The sequence below is a fragment of the Asparagus officinalis genome, chromosome 3 (assembly GCF_001876935.1).
Source record: "Asparagus officinalis chromosome 3, Aspof.V1, whole genome shotgun sequence".
NCBI lineage: Eukaryota > Viridiplantae > Streptophyta > Magnoliopsida > Asparagales > Asparagaceae > Asparagus > Asparagus officinalis.
In genome coordinates, this window is record NC_033796.1 from 4055980 (window position 1) to 4071520 (window position 15541).

The following is a 15541-nucleotide window of genomic DNA, read 5'->3' on the forward strand; positions in this document are numbered from 1 at the left end:
TACCCCCGCTCCCTCTTCAACCCCGCCCCCTTCCTCCTAAAACCCTACCCTCAAAAATTCCAGCCTCACCCCCCTCCAACTAACTTCAACTACCAACTTCCCTCCTCCTCCAACTCTAACCTCCTCAACTTCCAGTCGCTGCTGCACTCTCAGCTCACTGCCCCTCCGAAGACGACATCATCAGCTGACCAATATGGGGCCGCTGACATCGGCCTGCCGGGTGTCATCGGGTCGGGTTGGGGACAGGATCAAGCCCTAAACCCTACTACCCAGTTGAGGCAGCAGGGGAGCGTAGGCAACAGCAGCTGCAAGCTGAATTACTCGGCGCCCGGATCGATGCCGTTGGCGCCGGAGTTTGGGGCGGACAAGGGAGGGGAAGCGAGGGGATCGGAAGGTATGCTTGAGTCTTGGATTTGTTCCTCGGATTAAGTGATATACAGAGAGAGAGAGAGAGAGAGAGAGAGAGAGAGAAATGAGATGAAGAGAGAGGTTTTAGCTTTAATTAGTTGTTAATTAATTAATTGATTAAAAACTTTGTTAGTATTATCTTTGAGTATATATTTATATACTTAGTTGATGATCTCCCTCTCTTCTCGATCTCCTGTGATATTGATGGTAGCGTATGTAAATTAATGTAGAGGCAACTATATGTTTCCTTTGGATATTGTACTTCCTTGATGATTTTATATAGTTGACTATTAAGTGTAGAAATTAGGGAATGTTGTTGGATGCTAACTTTCGCGCTTGGTGTTAATTAGTTTGGCATTTTTCGTGTATATATTTGTGTGCATTATGCATTAATTTGTCTGTATTGAGTCGCATTGCTCTTCACGTGGAAGGAGAGAAGATTCATGAGAATCAGTGATTTTATTCTACATATGAAGCTGTAATCAACATGGGGGTAATCCTTGATCTTTAATTAGATTTATTTTCCGCGCTATTTTCATGTGATATTTGCCTCGTAATTTTTCCTGCATTTTTTGGCGGTGAAAAGAATATCAGCGTAAAATTAATTTGCAGTCGACTGCCCACTAATGAAACGACCGAGATAATACAACGGCGAGAAAGTGCAAAGGTTAAGTTATGCGTTTTGTGTTTCTATCGTATTTGTGTATATATTATCTATTTATTTATTTTCTTTGCACGTATGTTACTTGTTCTCCTAGTTAATCTTGTTCATGAGGTTGGAGTGATTGGTGGCGAGATTTGAGGAATCCTTAGCCGCCCTAATGTCACCAATTTTTGAATAACACATGAGCATCAACCCATGTTTTTTTCTAATATTATCTTAATACTAAAACCATTAACAAAGAACAGGCATTGAAATAAATAGCTAGATTCATCTCAAATCTATCCTTTAATTAAGAGCCTTCCATATTCCAACTGCTCCACATGAAGCTTCCCAAGAATGCACTCAACTCTAAAAATTATGTGTGAAATATTAAAATCAGATGAACACAATACCACTACCAACAACCAAATCTTCAACTCCACCTATCACCAAGTAAAATATTATATAATTAGGATCAATAAGCTAGTACCCTTTCCACATTATACTATATATCTATATGTATATGGTCATTGGCCTTGCATGCATGTGAGTAACCCTAGATTGTTTTGTATTTATCCCCTCAAGACTGCATGAATGCTCAAGTACTTAGGGCTAGGTTACATTTTTCAGGTGATACCATATGCTCAAGGGATCATTGCTCCTTTTGAGGATGATTTTGCAAGAGAGAGAGGATTGATTAGCCTAGGGATTTTTGGAGAATGGGAAAGGGGAATTGCTCATCATTGTTATTGGTAATAATTGAGGGGGAAATAAATTTGATTGATTTCACAAAAGTGAGGAGATGATTAGGTGTGGGATATTCTTTTATTTATATATACATATATATATATATATATATATATATATATATATATGCAGGGAATAATGTGTTACATTGCAATGATGGCTTACCCTTCCAATCTGAGGGTCATGTGAGAGGTATAGGACTCTCTTCAACTCCAACTACAAGAAAATGAGCTGCAATTTAGAATCAATACTAAAAGATGCGAGCCTTTTGTGTATCATATAAAGCTTGCAAGGGTACGTACACTCCTACTAGATTTCATGTTTCTGAATTCATTTTCTTTATTGAGGGAAAATTAGGGTGCCAGCTTTTAGGACTTATTTTGGATATATAACATCCTTTAACACTAGACTTTTAAGGAGCACTTATTTTGGATAACATCCTTTAATTAACACTAGACTAAGCACGGCACATGTTGGTATACGTACGCCTATATATGTACGTTACACTTCCGTACGTGAAGGTGTATATTTATAAGAAAAATCACATTGTTAAACTAAAATGCTACTAGATTACCCAAATATGAAACTGAAAGTAAATATAATCGTACAAGTTTTTTTTTTTTTGGGAGTGCAATGGTGCATGATTTAGTTCATATGGTTTTCCAATATTAACTCATCAACTAGGCATGCATACGTTAAGCTTTCCCAAAAATAAAAATAAATAAATAACATTAAAAAAAAGGATGGCCACCACTGCACCTACACTTGTGTACGTACGTGCAAGTGAAGTTAATAGAACGCCTCTCAACATATAAATAGAAAAATTAGTAAGTAGCTAGCCTTCCCCTTCTCCAAACTATACGCAATTTATTGAAACAAATGATTGATATATAACATTCTCCATGATTAATTACAAATCGATCAAATCATTTCATACAAAAATATTGAACAGGAGATGATAGAATAATTTGGCAGCTCTGATGGCTCATTTTAGCAGGCGATTTTTTCTCTGCTAACCTGAGCCACTACCGAGATCTAATGGGGAAGAAGAAGAAAAACAGTGGGAAGAAGCTATTCAACATTGGCCTCCGAGCATCTAACTCGAGTTTGCTCTCTCCTGATGAGCAATTTGAGCTTAGATCTGATGATGATGGTGAAAGTTCTTCAAGTATAATGGGTTCCACGGGTCCTAAAGGCGAGAAAAAGAAGAAGTCTATGGTTGAAATTCTAGATTCCTGTATCCCTCCAAGAGAAACAAATTTAGCTGGAGTACAGGTTCGTAGTCTGAGCAAATCTCCTATTTCTGGGGTTGGTACTTCTTCCAGGGTATCTTGGGCAGATGAGCTTGATCTTGATTTGGAATCTTCTGATCCTATTTTCCCTGAATCTGTGGTTCATTCTCCATTGATTTCAAATTTGTGCCCACATAATAGATCTCCATTGTCTTCTAATTTGTTCTCGAGTAATGTTACTGTTCCATTGAATTCAAAAAATCAAGATGATGTCGTCAATTTGGAATCTGGAAATCTGGATGGAAAAATCCCTAATGCTCAACCAAACCTTAATGAAAATCCCAAAAGAAGCTGGGTCAGTTTTTTTGCTGATAATAGGAAGCAGGGAAGTGGTTTAAATTTGAACTATATCCCCCCTGAATCTAATGATAGGGTTTCATTTAATGAAGATGAGTGGAATGAGGGGATTTCTACCTGGCAATCTTCTCTTGTAGGTCAGGTGATGGGCTTGAATGTTAAGTTCAAAGCAATGGAAGGATTTATTCATAAAGTTTGGACTCCTCTGGCAAAACCTGAGATTAGTCTCCTTAAAGCTGGGGTGTTCCTTTTCAAGTTTAAAAATAAAGAAGATATGAATAATATTCTCTTATCTGGTCCCTGGTTTTTTGGTTCTCGTCCAATGTTGTTGAAGCCTTGGTCTGTGGGGGATGACTTTGAGAAGTTAAATGATTGCATTTATCCTTTATGGATACAGCTACCAGCTCTTAAGTTGAATTTATGGAATGCTAAAGGGATCAGTAAAATTTCTAGCATAATTGGTCGCCCTATAGCTACAGATATGTTAACTGCCAATATGCAAAGACTGGCATATGCCAGAGTTCTAGTTGAAGTGAAAATGCCCTCTCCTCTCCCAGATAAAATTGCAATTCAAGGGCCTGATGGTTCACAATATCTTCAGAAAGTGTTCTATGAGCTTAAGCCTAGATGGTGTGACCACTGTAAGAATGTAGGCCACGATACTAAGTTCTGTAAAAAGTTTTATCCTGCACAAAAATGGATCCCTAAGCAAAAGGATACTGTATCTGATTCCAAACAGGCAGCTGTTCTGATACCTGATGCTACTGATAAAGGTGTAAATCCTGTTGTTGTGAATCAGCTTCCTACTAAAGTTGTTACCTCTTCTGTGAATTCTGGAGCTGAAGTGCTATCAAAAAATACAAATGAAGTGGTCTTTCCAGCTGATACAAACAGTGCTGTGCAGGTACATGTTCAGCCTGTTTTGAACTTTAACAAAGGAAAGGATGCTGTTCTCCCTGGTAGTTCATGGCCTCAAGTGCACAGAAATAAAAGTAAAGGAGTTAACCCCTTCTCTCCTCTCACTAACTTGATTTCTGCATTGGACCCCTCAACTATTGATAGAGGGGGTGAAAACCTATGAACCTATCTTTTTGGAATGTTAGGGGATTAAATAAATCCCCTAAACAGCATTTGGTTAAGAAACACCTTATGCAATATCATCTCTCTTTCTTAGCTCTTCTGGAAACAAAACTAAAGCAGGATAAAGTTCAGGCAATAGCTAAAAAAATTGCTATAAACTGGAAGTGTGTCTCAAATGCTAATAACTCAGATAAAGCCAGGATTATGATTCTGTGGGATCCATATATCTTAGATGTTCATATCATTGGCTCTTCAGCTCAACATGTTACCTGTGCAGTTAATTCCCTGGATGGAAGGTTAACCTGTGTTATTTCTTCTGTTTATGGCTTCAATCATTCTGATGGGAGAAAGTCATTATGGACAGATTTATCCCAGATACAGCATGCTTATGGGTCTTTACCGTGGCTGCTCTGTGGTGACTTCAATGCTATGATTAGTGAAGATGAAAAATTGGGTGGCACAACTCTATCTGAATCTGATACCAGGGATTTTAACCATTTCATTGATAGCAACCAGCTAGCCCATCTGAAAACTATTGGATGCTTTTTTACTTGGAACAATAAACAGGATGCTACTACTAGAGTTTGGAGTAGATTGGATAGAGCATTAGTGAATGATCTCTGGATTAATACTTATAATTCAAGCCAGGTGGAATTTCTTCTTCCTAGTTTCTCTGATCACTCTCCTGCTCTTATTTCTATCTTTGAGGATCAAGTGCAAGGTAAGAAGCCCTTCAAATTCTTTAAGATGTGGATCAAGCATGCTAACTTTTTACCTACAGTCTCCTCCATATGGAATACTTCTATTGTTGGCCACACTATGTTTTCTGTCTGTTCAAAGTTAAAACTCCTGAAAACAGCTCTGAAGGATCTCAACAAAAGACACTTTTGTAATATCAGTGAGCAGGTTCTTAGAGCAAAGATGGATCTGGAAAATGCTCAAAAGGCTTTGTTATCTGACCCTTTTAATGCTTCTCTCATAAATCAAGAAAAGGTTTTATTGCTACTTTCAACAAACTTTTGGAGTGTGAATTATCATTCTATCAACAAAAAGCTAGAATCAAATGGAATCTCCAAGGGGATAGATGCACAAGGTTTTTTCATTCTGTTATCAAAAGCAACAGACACCATAATAGAATTATGATCCTGTATAACAATAATGGAGATAGAATTACTGAGGGAAATGAAATTGCTATGGAACTTATCTCTTACTATAAATCCTTGTTTGGAGCCTCAGTCACTACTATTGATCCTGACATGGATATAATTCAGAAAGGCCCCTGTCTTAATGATCTTCAAACTAGAGAGCTATCAAAGCCAGTTACTAAAGAAGAAATTAGGAATGCTGTTTTTTCCATGCCTGATGATAAGGCACCAGGTCCTGATGGGTATAGTGCTGCCTTCTACAAATCTGCTTGGCCTATTGTGGGAGATGAAATCATTCAAGCTATTGAAAGTTTCTTCAAATCAGGTAAATTATTGGGGACTGTCAATTCTACAGCAATCACTCTCATTCCAAAGGTGAACTGTCCTTCAAATCCTGCTGATTTTCGACCAATTTCTTGCTGCAACTGCATTTACAAGTTCATTTCAAAGATTTTAGCAAACCGAATACAATCTGTCATGGGAATTATCATCAGTGAATCTCAGTCTGCTTTTGTAAAGGGTAGGCAAATCCAAAATAACATCTTGCTGGCCCATGAACTAGTTAAAAACTATGGAAGGAAGCACTTATCTCCTAGAGCTATGCTTAATATTGACATCAGAAAGGCTTTTGACACAATTAACTGGGGTTTTTTTGGATAAAATGCTCAGAGGTTTGGGGTTCCCTACAACTTTTGTTGATTGGATTATGACTTGTATTTCAACCCCTAAATATTCCATTTCTCTTAATGGTTCCTATCATGGCTATTTCAAAGGGGCTAGGGGTTTGAGGCAGGGAGATCCTCTCTCCCCCTACTTGTTTATCATAGGCATGGAGTATCTTTCAAGACAACTGAGCTTACTGAATAATGATGGAGAGTTTAAATTTCATCCTAAGTGTGGTAGTCTCAAGATTTCTCACCTTATATTTGCTGATGACCTGCTTTTGTTCAGTAAGGGGGATGTAAAATCTGTTCTGAAAATCTACCAGTGTGTCAAAAAATTTGGTGCCATTTCTGGACTTGAAGCAAACCTCACTAAGTGCTCTATATTTTATGGTGGAGTTGATGACACTATCAAGAATGAAATCTATAATCACATTGGATTTCCTGAGGGAGTTCTTCCATTCAGATATCTTGGTCTTCCCCTGATTGCAAAGAGATTATCTTTTGTTGACTGCAGTCCCCTGTTTCAGAAAATTTCAAATCAATTTCAAGATTGGAAGAAGCACAGAACTCTGTCCTATGCAGGCAGAATGCAGATTATTAAAAGCATCATTCTTGGTGTTCAAATATTCTGGACTTCATGTTATATTCTGCCCTCCAGGGTCCTTCAGAAAATAGATGATCTTTGCAGAGATTTCTTGTGGGGAAGATCTGATCATAGTCTCAAGGCTCCACTTGTATCTTGGGATAAAGTATGTACAGGTAAGAATCAAGGGGGTCTGGGTATCTTTTCTGCCACTACTTGGAATCTAGCCACTGCAGTTAGAACATTATGGTATGTGCATTCAAATAAAGAGTGTTTGTGGATTAAATGGGTTCATGGCACCTATCTTAAAGAATCTAACATTTGGCAAGTGAGGGTGAAAACTGGAGACTCTTGGTTATGGAAACAGTTGCTGAAGGCAAGGGATAAAGCTGTGAATCTTGTGGGAGGGACTGATATGCTAATTCAGAGCATCAGGTCTTGTTATAATCAATCCAAGATTCAGCTATCTGAGCTATACAAGATCCTTTCTCCTACTAATGTAAACGTATCTGTACCTTGGGCAGACACAGTTTGGGAGAGTTCAATCCTACCTAAACAGTCTTTTATCTTGTGGTTAGCTATTCAAAATAGGCTTCTCACAAAGGATAGACTGCTTAAAAGAGGGGTAATTCAATCTAATCAATGCTCTCTGTGTGAAGGGGGATCTGAAAGTCACAGGCACTTATTTTTTGACTGTAGTTTTTCTATGACTGTGTGGAATGGGGTTATGGAATGGCTCAAGTTTAGTTGGAGGACATGTGATTGGAGATTGCTTCTTGATTGGTATTGCAATAGCCTAAAGGTGAAGGGTTCTAAACTGAAAGTGAAGAGAATGGCTCTTGCCGCAAGTGTTTACTACATTTGGAGAGAGCGTAATGAAAGGATCTTCAAATCGAAAAGTAGAAGCTCTGGCCAAATCATTAGGGATATTAAAGTTGATTTATACACTGCTATCCTCAACAATCTTTCGCTGCCAAATGAAGATTGGGGTTGGTTTCTCTCCCTGTAAATGGAAAGTTGAGTTTTTCTTTGTTTGTTGAGTTTTAGTTCTCAGAGTTCAGTATCTGAGATTTTTTGATGTACTTAACTTCTAAATTTTGGTTTGTGAATAAAAATCATTCATTTACCAAAAAAAAAAAAAAAAAAATTTGAACAATCAAGAAGTATCCAAGTTGCGCGCCAAGAGATTAACCTCCACAAAACATTTGGGATCAAAACACAGTTCGCAAGAACCTACCCTCAACCATGAAAAAAGAAAAATGTAAAAAACACAAACCAAAAAATTGGGCCGGCGCCCAGTTTCATCACGGATTAGTTTTATCTCAACCAGGTTATTAGAAACAGACCGGAACTGGTTTAGCTTTATATTGATTTAAGAGTTATTTTTAATCTAAGAAAAACTTGGCCAATTACGAATTCCGTTTTAATTTACCAAAACACAATTTTTTTTTTTTTTTTTTTTTTTTAAAAAAAACCACTTTTTAACGCTGACAACCACATCTGAGCCTGTCTTCTCTCTCTCTCTCTCTCTCTCACTTCATCATGTCTCCAGGGCCTTAATCACATGCTCACTTTAGCCTTAATCCAAGAAATTATATGTCAAAAAAATTTTAAGCACGTACTCACATAAAACATACAGGGGTGCTTTGTACATTAATAAGCAAATTAAGGTCAAGTCGCTAGAAATTGATACATTTCCCCCCTCTGGATATATATATAATTTAATTGCTATCTAGCTAGCCGGAATAACTTTTTGGACTCTAGTCAAGATGCAGAAGAGTATTAATTTGTGTTATTAAAACTACTTGTCAACTTCAAGTTAATTATTTAGCCCCTAGGTTTCTATTTTAATAATGTTTCTTTTCCTTTTAATTTTGTGCCATTTCTATTAGTTACTATGTTATATTGGGATAAGGCCTACGTAAGCTGTGATGAAACAAAACTCTCGGATGATGCTAACCCGGTTGGGTCAACATCATAGCTGTTGACCAGACACGGTAACTGGTTCTCGGTTGACTAGTCAACAAAAGCAGAGGTCTTTACTGGATGTGAATTACACTCCGTAGATTTAAAAGGGGAAAAAAAATGATTTTAATGTTTTGCTTAAGCTATTATGTTCTTCAGACTTTTATGATCCGGTTGGTATGCTATGAGCTGGCTTGTCAGTTCATGATACATTTATATTTATGCTTTCGTTTTCGTAGCTTTTATGCAAAATTTTATATTATGAATAAATATATAAAGGAGTTTTTATAGATTAAGCAGTGAAGAGTGATGACAAAGGTCCGTTTTGTTCCTCTATTTTTAGAACTCTCTCATTTTTTCATGAGATAAATTTGTAGATAAATTTTGTATAATCTCCTTGAGAGTTTATTTTTATAAAATCTTTTGAATATGACACCTTGTTCCATTTTCACTAAAAAAAGTGGAAAAAGGGTTTTTTGGATCTGAGATGTAAGCCTAAAGAGAGTGAATATGATTGCTACTATTTTTTTATTACCAAAAACACAAAATATGCAGCAGAATATATAAAATAAAAAAGTGATCAATGCTATAAAGTAAAAATACTTAAACACCAAAAGCAAGCAACCAGAAACACACGAAATTTTATAGCGGTTCACATAATAATATTATGTCCACTCTTCCTTCTAGTGAATCTGCTTCCTTACTATGTAAAGAGTCTCCTGAATCACAAACTAGATTAAGTAGGATTACAAGACCGTACCTAGGAATTTATCAAAAATCAGTCAACTAACTTAACTCTCAACAATAAGTAACACCTAGCTAGTCCCAGCCCTCACTTCAACTGATTTGATTACGTCATGAAAACAAGTTCAAAGAAAAACCAACACAAACAGTTAAAGCTCAGAAAATTAAGAAAGATCTTACAGCCTTTTTGTTAAACAAACTATCATTCGAAGAATATAAGCTTAGCTCGATGACGAACAATGAAGAAAATCAAACCAAGGGCAACTCTCCTCACTGAAACAATCCAAAGATGTGTGTGCGATTAGTGAGAGTTTGTCGAGGCTTCACGGGTTAAATTCTACAACTTGATCTCTCATAAATTAAAACACTAGAACTCTCATATTCTCTCTCTTTCAATGATACGAAGTTCGATCCCCAATAGGTCAAACAAGAGATATCCTAAACACGGTTGAGATAGGAGATATTAGAATTGACGAACAGTTAAGATTAAATCTGAAAAACTTTAAACTGTCATGTTTACCATCGACGGTGGCTCCCAACCATCCATGTTGTCAAGGCCCCATCGATGGTTGAGAGAACATCGATAATATGAAAGTGTCAAGAGTAAAAAGAATCAATGAGATTGATTGACCATCGATGAACTTTTCTTACCATCGATGACCAATGCTTACCATTGATATTGAAAAGGCAAAAATCAGCTTTTGCGCTGATTTCGCATTGTTCTGCCTCGTACACTATTTGTAACTGTATTTATTTGTACTATATCATCTCAAATAAATATTAGTATCAAATAAGAGCTTGTTATTATTTAAATGAGAGATACTATACGGATTACGTCCTACCAATGTTTTGAATAAAAAATTGGTTTCATGCGGCTCCATGAGTATTAAAAAAATTCAGGTTATTTTTAACAAAAATTGAATTTGAATTTAAGCAATCATACATTTAGATATATAGAGCCACCCTTTTCATATTGATGAATCATTTTGTTTAGCAAAATAAATGAAGAGTACTATAGCCATTAGTCTTATATACGGACAACATAACATGAGAAAGACGGCATAAGGAGAGTCATATATTTTGAGAATTAATTTTCCTTTCCCCGTATTTTAATGTGCTTGATTATAAGTGCTGTTTCATAATTGGGGGTGGGGGGTGGGGTTGCAATAAAATAATTTTACACCTTATCGTCCAGTAACCGTACATGACTAGGTACAGCAGGGTCAAAAAATGACCTTATACCTGCTAAACATTGATATGCACTATTTTACATATGGACTTTCATCTTCTGTACCATATAAATTCACTAAATTAAGGTGCATGTTACATTTAGACTTTTATTTATTGTACCATACTACCTCAATAATTTCAGTAAACAAACCCTAGCATCCAAAAATTTGATTGGTAACGGGTGTTATATAGTAAGATAAGCAAATCATCTGTTAAGTTTATCAAATCTATTGTAAATGGTGTTTTTTACTAATGCCCAAATATACTTGTGCCTTTTCTCAAAGAAAAGACTCTTTTATTCGTTTCTTTTGGCCCCCCATTGTTTACAATATTAAAACTATTTTCCCATATATGGAAAAGTGTTCCTAAGGTGACGCCTTAGATAATCATCTAAGGATGCGGCCTAAAATCACATTATCGAGCTACATTATGGATGATCCACTCCGTTGAACTTGAACTATATATTTTAAAACCCCAACACACCAAGTTTTGGGTGAACTCATCGTCGTTTGACCCTCCGTCGAGCCATGTGAAAAGTTTTATTCATTCGAAACCATTAAATTTGATACGAGTGGATGAAGGGTCAAATGACGACGGATTCACCCCAAACTTGGTGTGTTGGGATTTTATAATATCATCTACAATGTAGCTCAATCATGTGATTTTAGGCCGCGTCATTAGATGATTATCTAAGGCGTCACCTTAGGAACACTTCTCCTATATATATATATATATATATACATATATATATATATATATATATACGATGGAGGGTCAAACGACGACGGATTCACCCCAAACTTGGTGTGTTGGGGTTTTAGAATATGTAGAACAAGTTCAACGGAGCGGATCATCCATAATGTCGTTCAATCATGTTATTTTAGAGGCGTCAAGGAGGAAATCCCCTCCTATGACAAGGATACCCATTAATCTCTATATATATATGAGAAATATGGGTATGCTTGGTACCAAGCACAAATTTTGTGCTTGATAGTGATGTGTCACATCCTCATCCACTCACTACCCATGTGAATTTGTTCCCACATTTGAATGAGTGAAGGGGGATTTGACACCTCACTACCAAGCATAACTTTTTGTGCTTGGTACCAAGCATACTCATATTTCTCATATATATATATGATTCTAAGGAGCCACATTAGATTGAATTTAAAGATGCACTTATTAAAGTATTGATTGGACTACTTTAATGGACGATTCGTTCCATTCATCATGATCTAAATGTCTAATTAAAACATCTACAAAATAAAAATCATGATATTTGAATATTTCTAACACATATTTTTTATTGTCTCTTTGATTAATTGTGTTGTCATAAAACTGTTAATTTTACTATCACTTGATGCATTAGTAAATACGACCAAACATGCCTAATTTTTAGTTTACATGACATCTGAATCATATAGATCAAAATGAACAGAGCAGACCAAGTAAAATTGATTGCGTACAATCAAATTTTGAAGGTGCATCCTTAGATTCAATCTAAGGTGTCTCCTTAAAATCATATTAATTTCCCATATATATATATGCACCCGAATAGATTAACGAGCCATATTATCACTTTCTCCCAAAAGTTCAATTCTCGTCATGGTATCAAAGCACCGGGCTCTCTCACTCCTCCACTCAACAACGCCCCAAGACATCCGGCGCTCTGATACCATGATAAAAATAGAGCTTTTGGAAGAAAATAATAAACATTATTTATCCTATTGAGAGACTTTCTCAAAGAACATCACATCCTTGATACAGTATAACTACATCACTATCTCATGTTTAGGATACTCTAAAGTGGGTAGGTCATCTTCTCAATAAAGCTCTTGTCGAAAATGGAGTTAGGTTAATTAGCCCAATTGAGAAGAAGAAGGGCCTTGTTGGGAGAATGTCCACACCACGTACCGATTTAGGTCCCCCTAGTTGTATATAACTAGCTAGCCTTCAACTGCCTTATTCTACATCGCATAAACCTAGGATCCATCATATAATTTGCTAGAGGTACCGTGTGGTAGGATTATAGTATGGAACCCCCACCACTTGATATTTGGGTTGTATAAATCTAACTAGCTAGGGAAGGCACATGTGATTAAGATGTGGGTAGTTGGAGTTGATTATTGTCCTTTATATCAAAGCATTAATTGATAGCAAATTAGAAATTGTGCAAGTGTTTATAGATAGTACCACGTCTTAATACTAGATGACTGTCGTGATTAAACAAATCGAAGCCGTACAATGAAGAGAGTAAATAGAATTAGTCAATAATATTTGGTGTAGGTGCAGGGTCGCAAATGGGTCGGGTTAGTTTGATATATCCCGTGGAATCCGATCCTAAGGTTCTCCAATGGAATTATCCTTTAATAAAAAAAAGGTTCAATTCTTTAAAAATTCGATCCGGTTGGAGGTCCTGCTCCTCCTTCTCCATTTTGGTACGTACAACACTACACAATGTGCTCAAGGCTTGGATTTCATCGATAAAGAGTTTTATTAATCCCACATACATTTTTCTTAAAAGGCTTGAATTTCAAATTCAAGTCACGCATGAACTCAACTTGTCCACCACAATTACAATGCATCCCTAAACTTTCTTCTTCTGATTAACTACTATAAAAAGGGGTATTCAAAATGCATCAAAAGTTAGATGCCTTTTGCACAAAACACACAAAAACTAAAGACAAGGAACTACAAGCTCGAAGGATTGAGGGGCCACCTTTGTCTCACTTCATGATGACCATTGTTTCAAGAAACCCCATCTCTTCTCTCTTTTCCTAAATGATGATATCTCCCACAATAAAAACCATGTTACCTTGTTGCTTCCTTTGTTTGGTTTGGCTAGTTGGAGCCTCACTTTAATTTGTAGCTCTTTATATCATTCGTCCATCAACCGACCATATAGAGAACCTATATGTAGCCCTAATAGTATATATAGCATTAATATTTACTCATATCTCACCTTTCTAAAAGGTGTGATTCTTGTTGATGATGAACTAGGTAGAGGGATGATGATGTTGTCAGAGTCCGAGCTCATGTCCCTGGTCCACACACCATTAGATGTAGACTAGATATTGAATTTGACAGGATAATTCTAAGGTATTCCATAATTAATTATTCGTCTAATTACCCATTCATTTTCTCAATTAATTTTGAATGGCTCTTTAGTGAGATAAAGCTGTATTCAGTGGATCAGGTTCGTGATGTTTAATGTGTTAGTCTAAGTGTAGACCCAAAGCTGAAGCCAAATCTGGAATCAAGAAGAAGAAGCAAAACGAAGGAAACAGAAAAACTGCAGTGCGGTCGACCGCGATGCTCTCGGCGGTCGACCGCGAACGTGCACGTGACTAAGAAAAGTCTATGGACTTTTCACGGTCGACCGCGATGGGTTCTGCGATCGATCGTATATACCCTGTAGGCATTTTAGATTTCTGTCATTTATTCGGTTGACCGCGACTAGTTCGACGGTCGACCGCGAGTCGACCTGGCAGTTTCCTAATCTATTTTGAATTCTATTTGGGATAGGATTCATATATATATCTATATGTTTTCTAGGGCTAAGGAGAATGTGAAAAACCATCAGAAAGAGAGAAAAAGAGTGAGAATCTTAGAGATATTAATCCCTTGTTTGAGTGCTTATATTCCTTCTTCAATTAATCAAAAAGATTGTATGGTGTGGCTCCCGAGGACGTAGGCACGTTGCCGAACCTCGTTAAATTCGTGTGTTCTCTCTTGTTCTTATTTTTGCAAGTTTTTATCTTTGATCTGTGGTGAATTTCTTTCTTGCTTAACTTTCTAACAAGGCCCGGAAGGGCAATGGTTCGATTTGATTATTTTGAATTCCCAACAACTGGTATCAGAGTTTCGTTCAACAATTTATGAGAAAGTCATGGCAGAGGAAATCAAATCTAAGATCGAGAAGTTTGACCGTTCAGACTTCGCCTACTGGAAGTCGTAGATGGAGGACTATCTATAGCAGAAGAACTTGTATCGCCCGTTAATGGGCAAGGATAAGGAACAGAAGAAAGAGGAGTCAGACGATGATTGGGAGATACTGGATAGGAATGCTCTAGGGAAAATCCAGTTGTCGCTCGTCAAGACAGTAGCCCACAATATCTTGAAGGAGAAGACGACGGTAGGGCTTATGGAAGATCTCGCAAAGATGTAGAGCAACCGTCTGTAGCAAACAAGGTACATCTGGTAAAAACTATTTTCAACCTCAAGATGGCAGAAGGATGATCCTTCACGATGCACCTTAGCGAGTTCAACACGATTGTTGATCAGCTTATCTCTATAGACATCACGTTCGATGACAAAGTGCAGACCCTTTTATTACTATCACAGTTGCTGGATAGTTAGGCAAGTTGTGTAACGACAATCAGCAATTCGGCGGGGAAGGAAAAGTTGAAGCTGAGTGAGATGGTCAGTATGATTCTATCCGAGGATATTAGAAGAAAAGCGTCTGAATCAGAAGGTTCAAGTTCAGTCCTAAACTTCGAGCAAAGAGGCAAAAGCTAGAAGAAAGGGAACTAGAACAGAAATCGGTCGAAGTCAGTGAAGAAGAGGTCGAACTCGAAGGTTAGGCCTATCAAAGGAAAGTGTTGGAACTGCGACCAAGAGGGCCATATGTCTTTAGTCTGCATGAGTCCAAAGAAGGATGCTGGTGAGCATGAGTCTCATATCGTGTAGGATGCTTTGATCCTTGCTATGGATAGCGATTCAGATTCTTGGGTTATCGACCC